This window comes from Pleurodeles waltl, chromosome 7, assembly GCF_031143425.1.
Source record: "Pleurodeles waltl isolate 20211129_DDA chromosome 7, aPleWal1.hap1.20221129, whole genome shotgun sequence".
Taxonomy (NCBI): domain Eukaryota; kingdom Metazoa; phylum Chordata; class Amphibia; order Caudata; family Salamandridae; genus Pleurodeles; species Pleurodeles waltl.
Window position 1 is genome coordinate 794,945,495 of NC_090446.1, and position 12,585 is coordinate 794,958,079.

Genomic DNA, 12,585 nt, shown 5'->3' on the forward strand with positions numbered 1-12,585 from the left:
ATTGAAAACTGGCCATGAATAACGCTCACATTTCTTCAACACTCAAGAGGCCGCTCGAGACTGGCTAGACCTTCACTATCTGGACCCTCATGGATATTCTCGATGGCACTCTTCACCCGCAAAGCACCGAAGCCTCCCCCGAAGGAGACCCAGGGGTGGACCTACGGGGGGCCCACACCAGAGGACCTCCAACTCCCCAACATGCCATGGAGAGCCAGTGCGGGGCCCTCCCCTTGGCGACAGCCCTACGTGACCCTGACCCTCCCTGTCTGCTTCAGGTTAATCTCGGGACAGTGGATGGCAATGTGGCTCTGTTCCCGGCAATAACACCACAGACTGTGAACAATCTGTTGGGGTGATGTGTGCAGATCTCCATCTATTCCTTCATACAACCTCTGGATCACTGTATTCTCGGCCAGCCACCTTGAGAGACCCCACCTCTTTACACTTGATTGTTAGATGCCAAGGACCTTCCAGCTCCAGTTTGCACCCAATGGTGACTCTCAATGATCATCGGACAAGCATCCTGTTTAGCAAGGCTCCGACCTGGGCCCAGAGATGTGGGTCTATGAGATCCTTTGCAGGCTTATAGACTGTAATGTCATCCACTTATACGATGGCCCAGGTCTGGGTCCATCTTTGGTTCAGGTGGTACCCTCTGCACGCATTGACAGCTCTACGGTTGGGCAATGCTTCCCAGATGTGCAGGCACATGCTTTACTTTTGATTTTGTATTCTGTTATGAGAATTTTTATGGTCAAACAAAATTTTTTCGTTGGACCGAGTATTTGGGGAATTTGTTTGTTGTTAAGTCTCTGCTGTCAAAATTATCAAAGTGGAGGGCACAGATTCAATGCATGACCGATACTCCTTTCACAATATACAACCCCCATGATGAACGTGCGACTTAGTAGTTACCATGTACTTACATGGAATGTACGGGGGCTGGGCTCTCCTTACAAATGACACAGGGTATTAGCACAAATGCACAGACGCAATATATATGTAGCATACCTTCAAGAACCACATCTTACCAGCCTACAGGCCCAAAAACTGCGCCAGAGTTGGGAAAGGGCAGCTCTTCCCCTTGGTATGCTCCACTTATGCTCGAGGGGCAACGATCTGTGTGCAAGCCAGGATACCCCTGCAAATCCACAACTCAAAAATTGACACACAAAGCCATTATATATTTCTAAAAGGTTGCCTAGATGGGACACGTGTAGTTCTAGGATGTTTATATGCCCCATATCAGGAAAACTTTTCACATCTCACTTCCATATTGGCAAATTGGGCACATACACCCTGGATTCTGGGACGGGACTGTATCCCAGTACTGGATGTCCACCTAGGTCACTCTCACCCCCACTTCTGATAGCAGCTCCAACTACGCAAGCTAAAATGTTGCAACAAAGGGTACAAAAATGGAGGCTCGCTGACGTATGGTTTCTGAGAGTACTCATTCTACTCACCACACACTCCCTACACTATCGCCTTGACGGATTCCTCTGCTCATCCTCTCTACAGCCATAGCTTACGCATGCAACATATCTAGGCAAAACACTATCTGACCACAACCCACTAGAAATTACTTTAACATGGTGTAGGAAAACGGATCAATGTTGCAGTTACCCCCCCACTTTTTGCCTGATATTGATGCTGACTTGACTGAGAAGTGTGCTGGGACCCAACTAACCAGGCCCCAGCACCAGTGTTCTTCCACTAAAAATGTACCACTGTTTCCACAATTGGCACACCCCTGGCACAAAGATAAGTCCCTTGTAAAAGGTACCAGTGGTACAAAGGGCCCTGTGACCAGGGAAGGTCCCTAATGGCTGCAGCATGTGTTGTGCAACCCTAAGGGACCCCATACCTAACACATGCACACTGCCATTGAAGATTGTGTGTCTTGGTGGGGAGAAAAAGGCAAAGTCGACATGGCATCCCCATCAGGGTGCCATGCACACAAAAGGCTGCCTGTGGCATAGGTAAGTCACACCTCTAGCAGGCCTCAAAGCCCTAAGGCAGGGTGCACTATACCATAGATGAGGACATAGCTGCATGAGCAATATGCCTCTACAGTGTTTAAGTCCATTCGTAGACATTGTAAGTACAGTGTGACCATTTTAAGTATATGGTCTGAGGGTTTGTCAAAACGAACTCCACAGTTCCATAATGGCTACACTGAATACTGGGAAGTTTGGTATCAAACTTCTCAGAATAATAAACCAACACTGATGCTAGTACTGGATTTATAAAAAAATGCACACAGAGGGCATCTTAGAGATGCCTCCTGTATTTTACCCAATCCTTCAGTGCAGGACTGACTTATCTGTGCCAGCCTGCCACTGAAAGCAGAGTTCTGACCCCTTGGGGTGAGAGCCTTTGTGCTCTCTGAGGCCAGAAACAAAGTCGGCACTTGGTGCAGGTGCTTCACACCTCCCCCCTGCAGGAACTGTAACACCTAGCAGTGAGCCTCAAAGGCTCAGGCTTCGTGTTACAATGCCCCAGGGCACTCCAGCTAGTGGAGATGTCTGCCTCCCAGACACAGCCCCCACTTTTGGCAGCACGTCCCGGGAGATAATGAGAAAAACAAGAAGGAGTCACCCCCTCAATCAGGTCCACTCCTAAGGTGACCTGAGCCGAAGTGACCCCCTCCTTGGAAAATCCTCAATCTTGTTTGGGAGGATTTATCCCAATAGGTATAGGGAAGTGCTCCCTCCCCAAAGACAGGAAGCACAAGGAGGGTGTAGCCACCCTCAAGGACAGTAGCCATTGGCTACTGCCCTGTGACCCTAACACACTCCTAAATTTAGGATTTAGGGGCGACCCTGAACTCCGGAAATCAGATTCCTGACGACCTACAAAGAAGGACTGCTGACCTAAAAACCCTGCAGAGAAGAAAGATGACGACAACTGTTTTGGCCCCAGCCCTACCGGCCTGTCTCCGGATTCAAAGAACCTGCACCAGCGACACATCCTGGGGGCCCAGCAACCTCTGCCGACTACAAAGGACCAAGAACTCCTGAGGACAGTGGAACAGTCTACCTCCAACAAGAAGAAACCATCTTTAAAGGGACTCTCATCTCACTCCAGAAGTGCAAGTCCACACCACTCTGCACCCGATGTCCCTGGCCTGTGTCCAGGGAAACCAACGACCCAGAAAGGATCCCCAGGCGACTCTGACGACCTGCCCATCCTGGGCTAACCTCTCTGCACCCCCAGACGATGCCTGCAGAGGGAATCCCGAGGACCCCCCGACCGCGACTCCCCAGAAAAAAGAAACCCGACGCCTGGAAGAAGCACTGCACCCGTAGCCCCCAGGCTCATGAAGAACCAACCACTGGTGCAGCAGTGAACAGCAGGCGGCCCTCACCCTTGCCCAGTCGGTGGCTGGCCCAAGAAGACCCCATGTGCCTTGCCTGCAACGTCTGAGTGACTCCGGGTCCCTCCATTGATTTCTATTGCAAACCCAAAGCCTTGTTTGCCCACTGCACCCGGCCGCCCCTGTGCCGCTGAGGGTGTGCTTTGTGTGCCTACTTGGGACCCCCCCCCCCCAGTGTTCTACAAAACCCCCTTAGTCTGCTCCCCGAGGACGCAGGTACTTACCTGCTAGCAGACTGGAACCGTAGCACCCCCTGTCTCCATAGATGCCTATGTTATTTGGACCCCTCTGACCTCTGCACCTGACCGGCCCTGTGTTACTGGTGCTGAGTGTTTGGGTCTGACTTGAACCCCCAACGGTGGGCTGCCTATGTCCCAGTGACTGAACTTGTAAGTGCTTTACTTACCTCAAAAACTAACCTGTACTTACCTCCCCCAGGAACTGTTGATTTTCGCAGTGTCCACTTTTAAAATAGCTTATTGCCATTTTATGCCAAACTGTGTACATTACTGTTTTGATTCAAAGTTCTATCTATACATATGCAAAGTACCTTACATTTAATGTACTTACCTACAATTTGACTCTTGTGGTTCTAAAAATAATTTAAGAAAGTGACATTTTTGTATATAAAAACCTATTGGCCTGGAGTTAAGTCAATGAGTGTGTTTTCTCATTTATTGCATGTGTGTGTACAACAAATGCTTAACACTACTCTCTGATAAGCCTAACTGCTCGACCACACTACCACAAATAGAGCATTAGTATTATCTATTATTGCCTCTGTCCAGCCTCTAGGGGAACCCCTGGATTCTGTGCACACTATCTCTCACTTTGAGATAGTATATACAGAGCCAGCTTCCTACACATGGGGACAGACTCCCACCCCAATTCCAACTTGTCGCCTCAAACCCACCTATCTTCAGGATGTGGCATTTCGCTATAAACTTGTTGGGACGATTGAGAACTTATTTCCGAGAGCATGAGGGCACCGCATCCTCGCGGATGACTGAATGGGAGACATTTAAAGTTGTTATTAGAGTGGCATCCATTAGTACAATAGTGGGTGCTAGGGCAGAAGGTCTGCGACAACTCACACAAGTAGAAAACAGTTTAGCCCACTTCAGCGTCTGGCATGGCTCGACACGAGTAACAAACCACAGCTCCAAGACATTAACATGGCCTATGCTGAACTTTTAGAGGGCCTAAAAATTATTGACTTCAGGATCTACACATAGAAAATGCATGCAGAAGCAGACAGGGCAGGGGTGCTGCTGGATAAGTTAATACAACCGGAACAATCACCGGCGCCCATCCTTACCATACAGATCCCCTCAGGGGAAACCACAATATCTCAGGCTGACATTAACACAGCATTCTGGGATTATTACACAGACTTAAACGAAGCCCCTCCTCCCCCTGACCATGCACAATTAGCAGCGTTCCTTGATCAAGTCATACTATCTAGGGTACTGGCATCAGAGAGGGAATCCCTCAAGGCCCCTAACTCTTCTAATGAAATACGAGAAGCCATCAGGGCCCTGGCACGCAATAAAACACCCGGTCCAGACAGACTACCGGTAGACTTTTACTCCACCTATGCGGATAAACTGGTCCCACATCTGGAGAAACTATATAATGCTGCTTTCAAAGCGGGTATTCTCCCCTCAACTACTCAAGAACCGTTGGTGACCTCCCTTAAAACCTGGCAAACCACCTTCTGATATGTCATCTTACAGGCTGCTATCCTTATCAAATACAGAATACAAAATTCTCAGTAAGATCCTTGCAGCTCGTCTACTCCCCTTCCTTATTGTTTACTCCACACAGACCAGAGCGGTTTTGTACCGTGGCACAACCCCTCACTGATCATATGTTGTCTATTTAAGCTAAAGGACACTGCCAAGCTACACTATCTAAATGCGGGCTGCCTCTCACTGGAAATAAAACAAGCGTTTGACACCCTCAGCTGGGACTACATGTTGGCAGTCCTAGCAACATTCAGGATACCAGCTGAATACCTCAAATGGGTACGGTTGCTATATACGGAACCAATGGCTAGAGCTCAAAAGGGGCGTCTCATCTCACCACCGATAATATAGCCCGGGGGACTAGGCAAAGATGCCCACTATCCACGCTCCGATTTGTACTAGCGTTGGAAGCCCTGGCATATATTATTCCACGCACCGCAGATACTTGGAGCATTACACTAAACTGTACGGTCCACTCAATATCACTCTATGCAGACAATGTGATCCTGTATTACATAGATTTACGAACCAACCAGGCCATGGCCGCAGATATATTATGTGAATTCGGTTATCTCTTTGGTCTGCAGGTTAATGCCAACAAACCCTATGCTTTTTCATTTAACAATGCCTACCCAGATCAACTTGTGCGCTTTGGAGCTCTCCACATTAAGGTAGCTCCAACCTGCTTTCGATAACTTGACATCCACATATACAGAGAGCAACCCAACATACTAGCAGGCAACCTACATAAAGCAATTGCAGTGATCCGATCGCAGGTAGCCTTCTGGTCCACACTTCCACTGTCCGTGGTTGGTTGACTAGCACTAACGAACATGATACTGCTGTCACGCTTATTGTACTATTTTACAAACCTACAGATTGTATTATCGACCCAAACATTTAAGGTTATTGACTCCATACTAATAGATCTGATTTGGTGTAGGGGACCCCGGAGGGTGAGTCTTTGGAAACTGCAGCGACCATCGGATGAGGGAGAACTGGGAGCCCCAGATTTTAAAGTCTATTGCATAGCTGGTCAATTACAATGGCTCTCATATTGGTTAGCTAGCCACAATTTGGAGGAGATAGAGTACACTGGTGAGATGCTCCAAAGTGGGCACCTGCACCGGCTGTTATGTCCTGGCCTTGCTGCACCCACCACAAATTCTAACCTCCTGATGCACAAGGCCCCCAAATTCTGGAAGATGGCACTACGATACACAAACTCCTTGGACCCTACTAGCCAAATGTACCAACATCTATACGCACCCTATCGGCTCGCATGCTTGGGAACAAGACAGGCCATGAACACTGGGAGACTTATTCATCGAGGGCACCCTAATGCCCCACACAGACTTTACACAAACTTACGGACTTCCTGACACACTGTTTCTCAACCATGCCAGTGTTTTGGCCTATGTCCATGAATACTGGGCACCAGAGGTGATAGAGCTACAAACAAATGAACTATTGCGGGCTCTAAACATCACAGGATATGTCAGTCACCTGATTCAGTGGCTATACTGAGGTCTCCACGCACACCTCGAAATACCACTCAACTCTCTTAAATTGAAATGGGAAGCAGACCTACACAGAGAATTTACTGATAAAGAATGGAGCTTTCTCCTGAGATATGCGAAGATACTCTCCCGCAATACACATTTTAAGTTTATACAGCTCCTGATATTACATCGAGCATACCTCATACTACACAGGCTCAATGTGATGTTTCCCACAACTGCAGTACACTGCACCTGATGCCACTTCACTGATGCAGACTTTAGGCTCATGATGTGGACATGCCCCAGGCTTACCACTTACTGTTCAGAAGTGGGGGGATTGCTCCAGAATTTAACAAGCAGGAATCATTGGCACACATTTGAACATTGTATTCTGGGTCTTTTCCCTCAACCCCTAGCTCCAAAGTCACCACACACTTCACAGATTTGGGTCTCCTCTTAGCAAAGCGCCTATTGACTAGTGCCACCATTAACTCAATGGCGCAACAAAGTTATACATTGGGGACAGGCCCAAAGTGTGGCAATACGTCACGTAGAACTCAGGGGATTACGTGAAAGACCAATCTCAATGAAATGGGACACCATAATAGAAGCATTTCGAGAAGGGGATGGAGATGTGCACGTTGGGACCTCCTAATGCGCGCTATTCCCCTCCCGTTAGTACAACCCTGAATAGCCCTGCTACCTAGCTCCTCCCAAACCATCTCCATAGCCCCCCAATCCCTCCACCGTCCCGCAGCTTAGTGGTTTCTACCACTATTTACCATGTATTGGCTATTTCACAAGAACAAACACTTGCATATGTGATACCCAGGTTGCCTTACTATGGCTCACTGTGACTTGCCATACCAACACTATCATCATCAGACTAAAAAGCAGAAGACAACAGATGGTGTGGGAACGAGTTTGCTTGTTACTATTTTGGGTCATCTTAAATGATGTTGAATGTTGCATTGATGATTCAAATATTGGTTATAGTAGCAACCAAATACATGACTAAGAAAGCCGAATGTGATGTAATATTAATGTTATTTTGCCAACTGAAACATGTACATTGTGATTTATAAAAGCAATAAAGTTTATGTTAAAAATTAAAAGAATGGACAAGTCTCAAGCATTAACATAACTCTGCAAAAAGAAATTCATGCTCCTATCTCCACAAATGTCAATTATTCTGTAGTCACTGGCTACATGCCAATTCTGCTAGACAACTGAAGCAATTTAATGCAAACCAAGTATCTTGGAAGACCTAAAATGATCACTAGGCAACATTACCATAAATGAAAATCTGGGGTAGTAGTCCGAATACTATATTAGCCTTGACCACAAAGGTGGCTCTCGTACAACAGAAGAATAAGCAAGCTAAAGCTACAGAGCAGATGAAGGGACTGAGAAAATGAATTTAGTATCAAGCACAATAATCTCACAGAAACAGTTAAGATCTAACTGCATGCAATGAATCCCTAGCGCCCCACATACATCACAAGGAAATCAACACTGGACAAAGAGTAAAATCATGAGTAAAAGCTCTGAAACAAAATGCCACAATAAAGGAAGCGCGTTTGCTCGAGTTAAAGCTATTAGTGTTGTAAACTTCTAACCAGACTTTTCTTGCTACATAAACTGAAAAGTAAAACAGTTTCACATAAGCGAGCCGATGGACGCCATGAGCGCAAAGCAAACACACAAAAGGAAACAGAAGTTCGCTTGCAGTGAAACGTATCGGCAAAAGTGCAATTATCCATGTAACCGGCAAAAGTGCAACTATCCATATAACCGGCAAAAGTGCAACTATCCATATAACCGGCAAAAGTGCAAATATCCACGTAACATGGTTGATGTCATGCAAGCTCTCTACTACTGCCCAGCAAGATTGCGCTGCCTATGAAATAAAGAGAAAAAGTAGTGCAGAAATCATAAGGAAAACATGGAGCTTCGTATGTTTTCAGTAGTTGGCCGATGCATCGAGGCAGGCTAAACACCGGAAAAGGCATAACATATGTGTAGGAAGTTGGCTCTGTATGCACTATTTCAAAGTAAGAAATAGCATGCACAGAGTCCAAGGGTTCCCCTTAGAGGTAAGATAGTGGCAAAAAGAGATAATTCTAATGCTCTTTTTTCGGGTAGAGTGGTCGAGCAGAAGGCTTATCAGAGGGTAGTGTTAAGCATTTGTTGTACACACACAGGCAATAAATGAGGAACACACACTCAAAGACAATTCCAGGCCAATAGGTTTTTATATAGAAAAATATATTTTCTTAGTTTATTTTAAGAACCACAGGTTCAAGATTTACAAACAATACTTTAAATGAAAGGTATCTCACTTAGGAACTTTAGGAACTTTGAATTAGCAAAATAGCATATACAGGTTTCACACAAATGGCAATAAGCTATTTTAAAACTGGACACAGTGCAATTTTCAACAGTTCCTGGGGGAGGTAAGTGTTTGTTAGTTTTGCATGTAAGTAAACCACCTACAGGGTTCAAAGTTGGGTCCAAGGTAGCCCACCGTTGGGGGTTCAGGGCAACCTCAAAGTTACCACACCAGCAGCTCAGGGCCGGTCAGGTGCAGAGGTCAAAGTGGTGCCCAAAACGCATAGGCTTCAATGGAGAAGGGGGTGCCCCGGTTCCAGTCTGCCAGCAGGTAGGTACCCGCGTCTTTGGAGGGCAGACCAGGGGGTTTTTGTAGGGCACCGGGGGGAACACAAGTTAGCACAGAAATTACACCCTCAGCGGCACAGGGGCGGCCGGGTGCAGAGTGTAAACAGGCGTCGGGTTTACAATGGAGTTCAATGGGAGACCCAGGTGTCTCTTCAGCGAAGCAGGCAGGCAAGGGGGGGGCTCCTCGGGGTAGCCACCACCTGGGCAAGGGAGAGGGCCACCTGGGGGTCGCTTCTGCACTGGAGGTCGGATCCTTCAGGTCCTGGGGGATGCGGGTGCAGTGTCTTTACCAGGCGTCGGGTTCTTAGAAGCAGGCAGTCGCTGTCAGGGTGAGCCTCTGGATTCCCTCTGCAGGCGTCGCTGGGGGGGCTCAGGGGAGTCAACTCTGGCTACTCACAGGGTCGCAGTCGCCGGGGAGTCCTCCCTGTAGTGTTGTTTCTCCGCAGGTCGAGCCGGGGGCGTCGGATGCAGAGTGCAAAGTCTCACGCTTCCGGCAGGAAACGTGGAGTCCTTTTAAAGTTGTTTCTTTGTTGCAAGTTTTGGTTTCTTTGGAGCAGAGCCGCTGTCCTCTGGAGTTCTTGGTCCTTTTTAGATGCAGGGTAGTCCTCTGAGGCTTCAGAGGTCGCTGGACCCTGGGGGACGCGTCGCTGCTGCAGTTTTTCTTGAAGTGGGGAGACAGGCCGGTAGGGCTGGGGCCAAAGCAGTTGGTGTCTCCGTCATCTCTGCAGGGCTTTCAGGTCAGCAGTCCTTCTTCGTCTTCAGGTTGCAGGAATCTAGTTTCTTAGGTTCTGGGGAGCCCCTAAATACTGAATTTAGGGGTATGTTTAGGTCTGGGAGGGCAGTAGCCAATGGCTACTGTCCTTGAGGGTGGCTACACTCTCTTTGTGCCTCCTCCCTGAGGGGAGGGGGGCACATCCCTAATCCTATTGGGGGAATCCTCCATCTGCAAGATGGAGGATTTCTAAAAGTCAGAGTCACCTCAGCTCAGGACACCTTAGGGGTTGTCCTGACTGGCCAGTGACTCCTCCTTGTTTCTTTCATTATTTCCCCTGGACTTGCCGCCAAATGTGGGGGCTGTGTACAGGGGGCGGGCATCTCCACTAGCTGGAGTGCCCTGGGGCATTGTAACACGAACCCTGAGCCTTTGAGGCTCACTGCGAGGTGTTACAGTTCCTGCAGTGGGGAGGTGTTAAGCACCTCCACCCAGAGCAGGCTTTTGTTTCTGTCCTCAAAGAGCACAAAGGCCCTCACCACATGGGGTCAGAAACTCGTCTCTCAGCGGCAGGCTGGCACAGACCAGTCAGTCCTGCACTGAACAATTGGGTAAAATACAGGGGGCATCTCTAAGATGCCCTCTGTGTGCATTTTTTAATAAATCCAACACTGGCATCAGTGTGGGTTTATTATTCTGAGAAGTTTGATACCAAACTTCCCAGTATTCAGTGTATCCATTATGGAGCTGTGGAGTTCGTTTTTGACAGACTCCCTGACCATATACTCTTATGGCTACCCTGCACTTACAATGTCTAAGGTTTTGCTTAGACACTGTAGGGGCATAGTGCTCATGCACATATGCCCTCGCCTGTGGTATAGTGCACCCTGCCTTAGGGCTGTAAGGCCTGCTAGAGGGGTGACTTACCTATGCCACAGGCAGTGTGAGGTTGGCATGGCACCCTGAGGGGAGTGGCATGTCGACTTAGTTATTTTCTCCCCACCAGCACACACAAGCTGGCAAGCAGTGTGTCTGTGCTGAGTGAGGGGTCCCTAGGGTGGCATAAGACATGCTGCAGCCCTTAGAGACCTTCCCTGGCATCAGGGCCCTTGGTACCAGGGGTACCAGTTACAAGGGACTTACCTGGGTGCCAGGGTTGTGCCAATTGTGGAGACAATGGTACATTTTAGGTGAAAGAACACTAGTGCTGGGGCCTGGTTAGCAGGGTCCCAGCACACTTCTCAGTCAAGTCAGCATCAGTATCAGGCAAAAAGTGGGGGGTAATTGCAACAGGGAGCCATTTCCTTACAATATGCATGCCTTTCATTAATTAAATCAAGCTAATTTTAAAAGGCAACCCCACGAACCAAACAAACTCATGCGCGTGGTTACAAGCCCATAGAGAGATTACACCAGGGACAGAGCGCTTTGCGCTCGACCCTAAAAGCATACTGTCTTCATAGGAAAGTGTTGCAATTGTTCCAGTTTCAGGAACCCATAGGTTCGCATCGTTTTGAAAACTGCTGGTATTTGGTTACTTTGGCCCTTCAGTTGCAAGGTCCACCCCAATGTGTCATCAAAAGTAAGGGCCATTTGCGAAATAAGGAAACAACAGTTTCAACCCACATATCAACAGCAAAAGTAGGAGAGGAAGAAACAAGACAAGGAAATTCTGAAATAAATGTTATGCTCTTGTACCATGTCTGTGTTTTGGGTGGCCTCCACAGAACAGATGGGCTTCTCCAGTGTCTCTCAAGGGAGATAACAAGTTTCTGGAGTATCCCCCTCAGAAAGGGCAAGGCTACACTAAATATTCTAAGGAAGTATATGGCAGGGATGAGCCAGAGCTCTAAGAATGGGGGCATAGCAGAGAGTATGTTGAGAGGTGGGCCTGACAGCAAAGCAAAGAAAGGACAGTGCTGAAATATAATATTGTCATGACAGGCCATCATGTGCTGAGAAGAAAACATGCTGAAGGCTGATTGAAAGACCTCACTTGCCATCAACTGAATTTGATGAAATGAAAGCAAAGCTAAGGAATTAGAGCATAGACTATTTTACCAAAGCCTAAAACTAGTCTTAATTGCACTGAGCATTGATCAGTGCACGGCTCAAGATACACCTGCAATACAAATTCTTCAACTGTGGCTTCCATTCCGTTGAGGCAGGTAATCTCACTTTGGGTGAAGGCATTTGCAAACAAATTGGAATTACGATTTATGCAGAATTACCACACTAACCCTGCTAGATTCTTCACAAAGTTTGCTGGGAAAAATTGGAGGAAATTAATGTAATTGCAAGGGTATGCCCAGACGGTCCCACGCTCACTGTGCCTGGGAGACAAAGCTACCCCCAATCAAGGTGAAACTGGTCTTGGGTTAATTGTCTTGGGTTGATTGTGTTCCAGTTCAAAGAGGACCTGACCTGTTAGTTCAGGCTGGTTTGCTCTTATTCGAGCAGGGTGAAGACTTATCTGTGTAATGCTGGGTGCAAACTGAGGTGGAATAGTGGGCAAAAGGACAGTGGATCAGAATATTACCCAAAGCGACTGGCGGTAGTTAG

At 47.6% G+C, this 12,585-nt stretch overlaps 1 protein-coding gene across 2 annotated transcripts in view; it reads right to left on the bottom strand.

Annotated features, from left to right (window-relative positions):
- The window catches only part of RANBP17 (RAN binding protein 17), a 1,172,021-nt gene that overhangs the window by 1,112,989 nt on the left and 46,447 nt on the right, over positions 1–12,585 (bottom strand). The window lies entirely within an intron of this gene.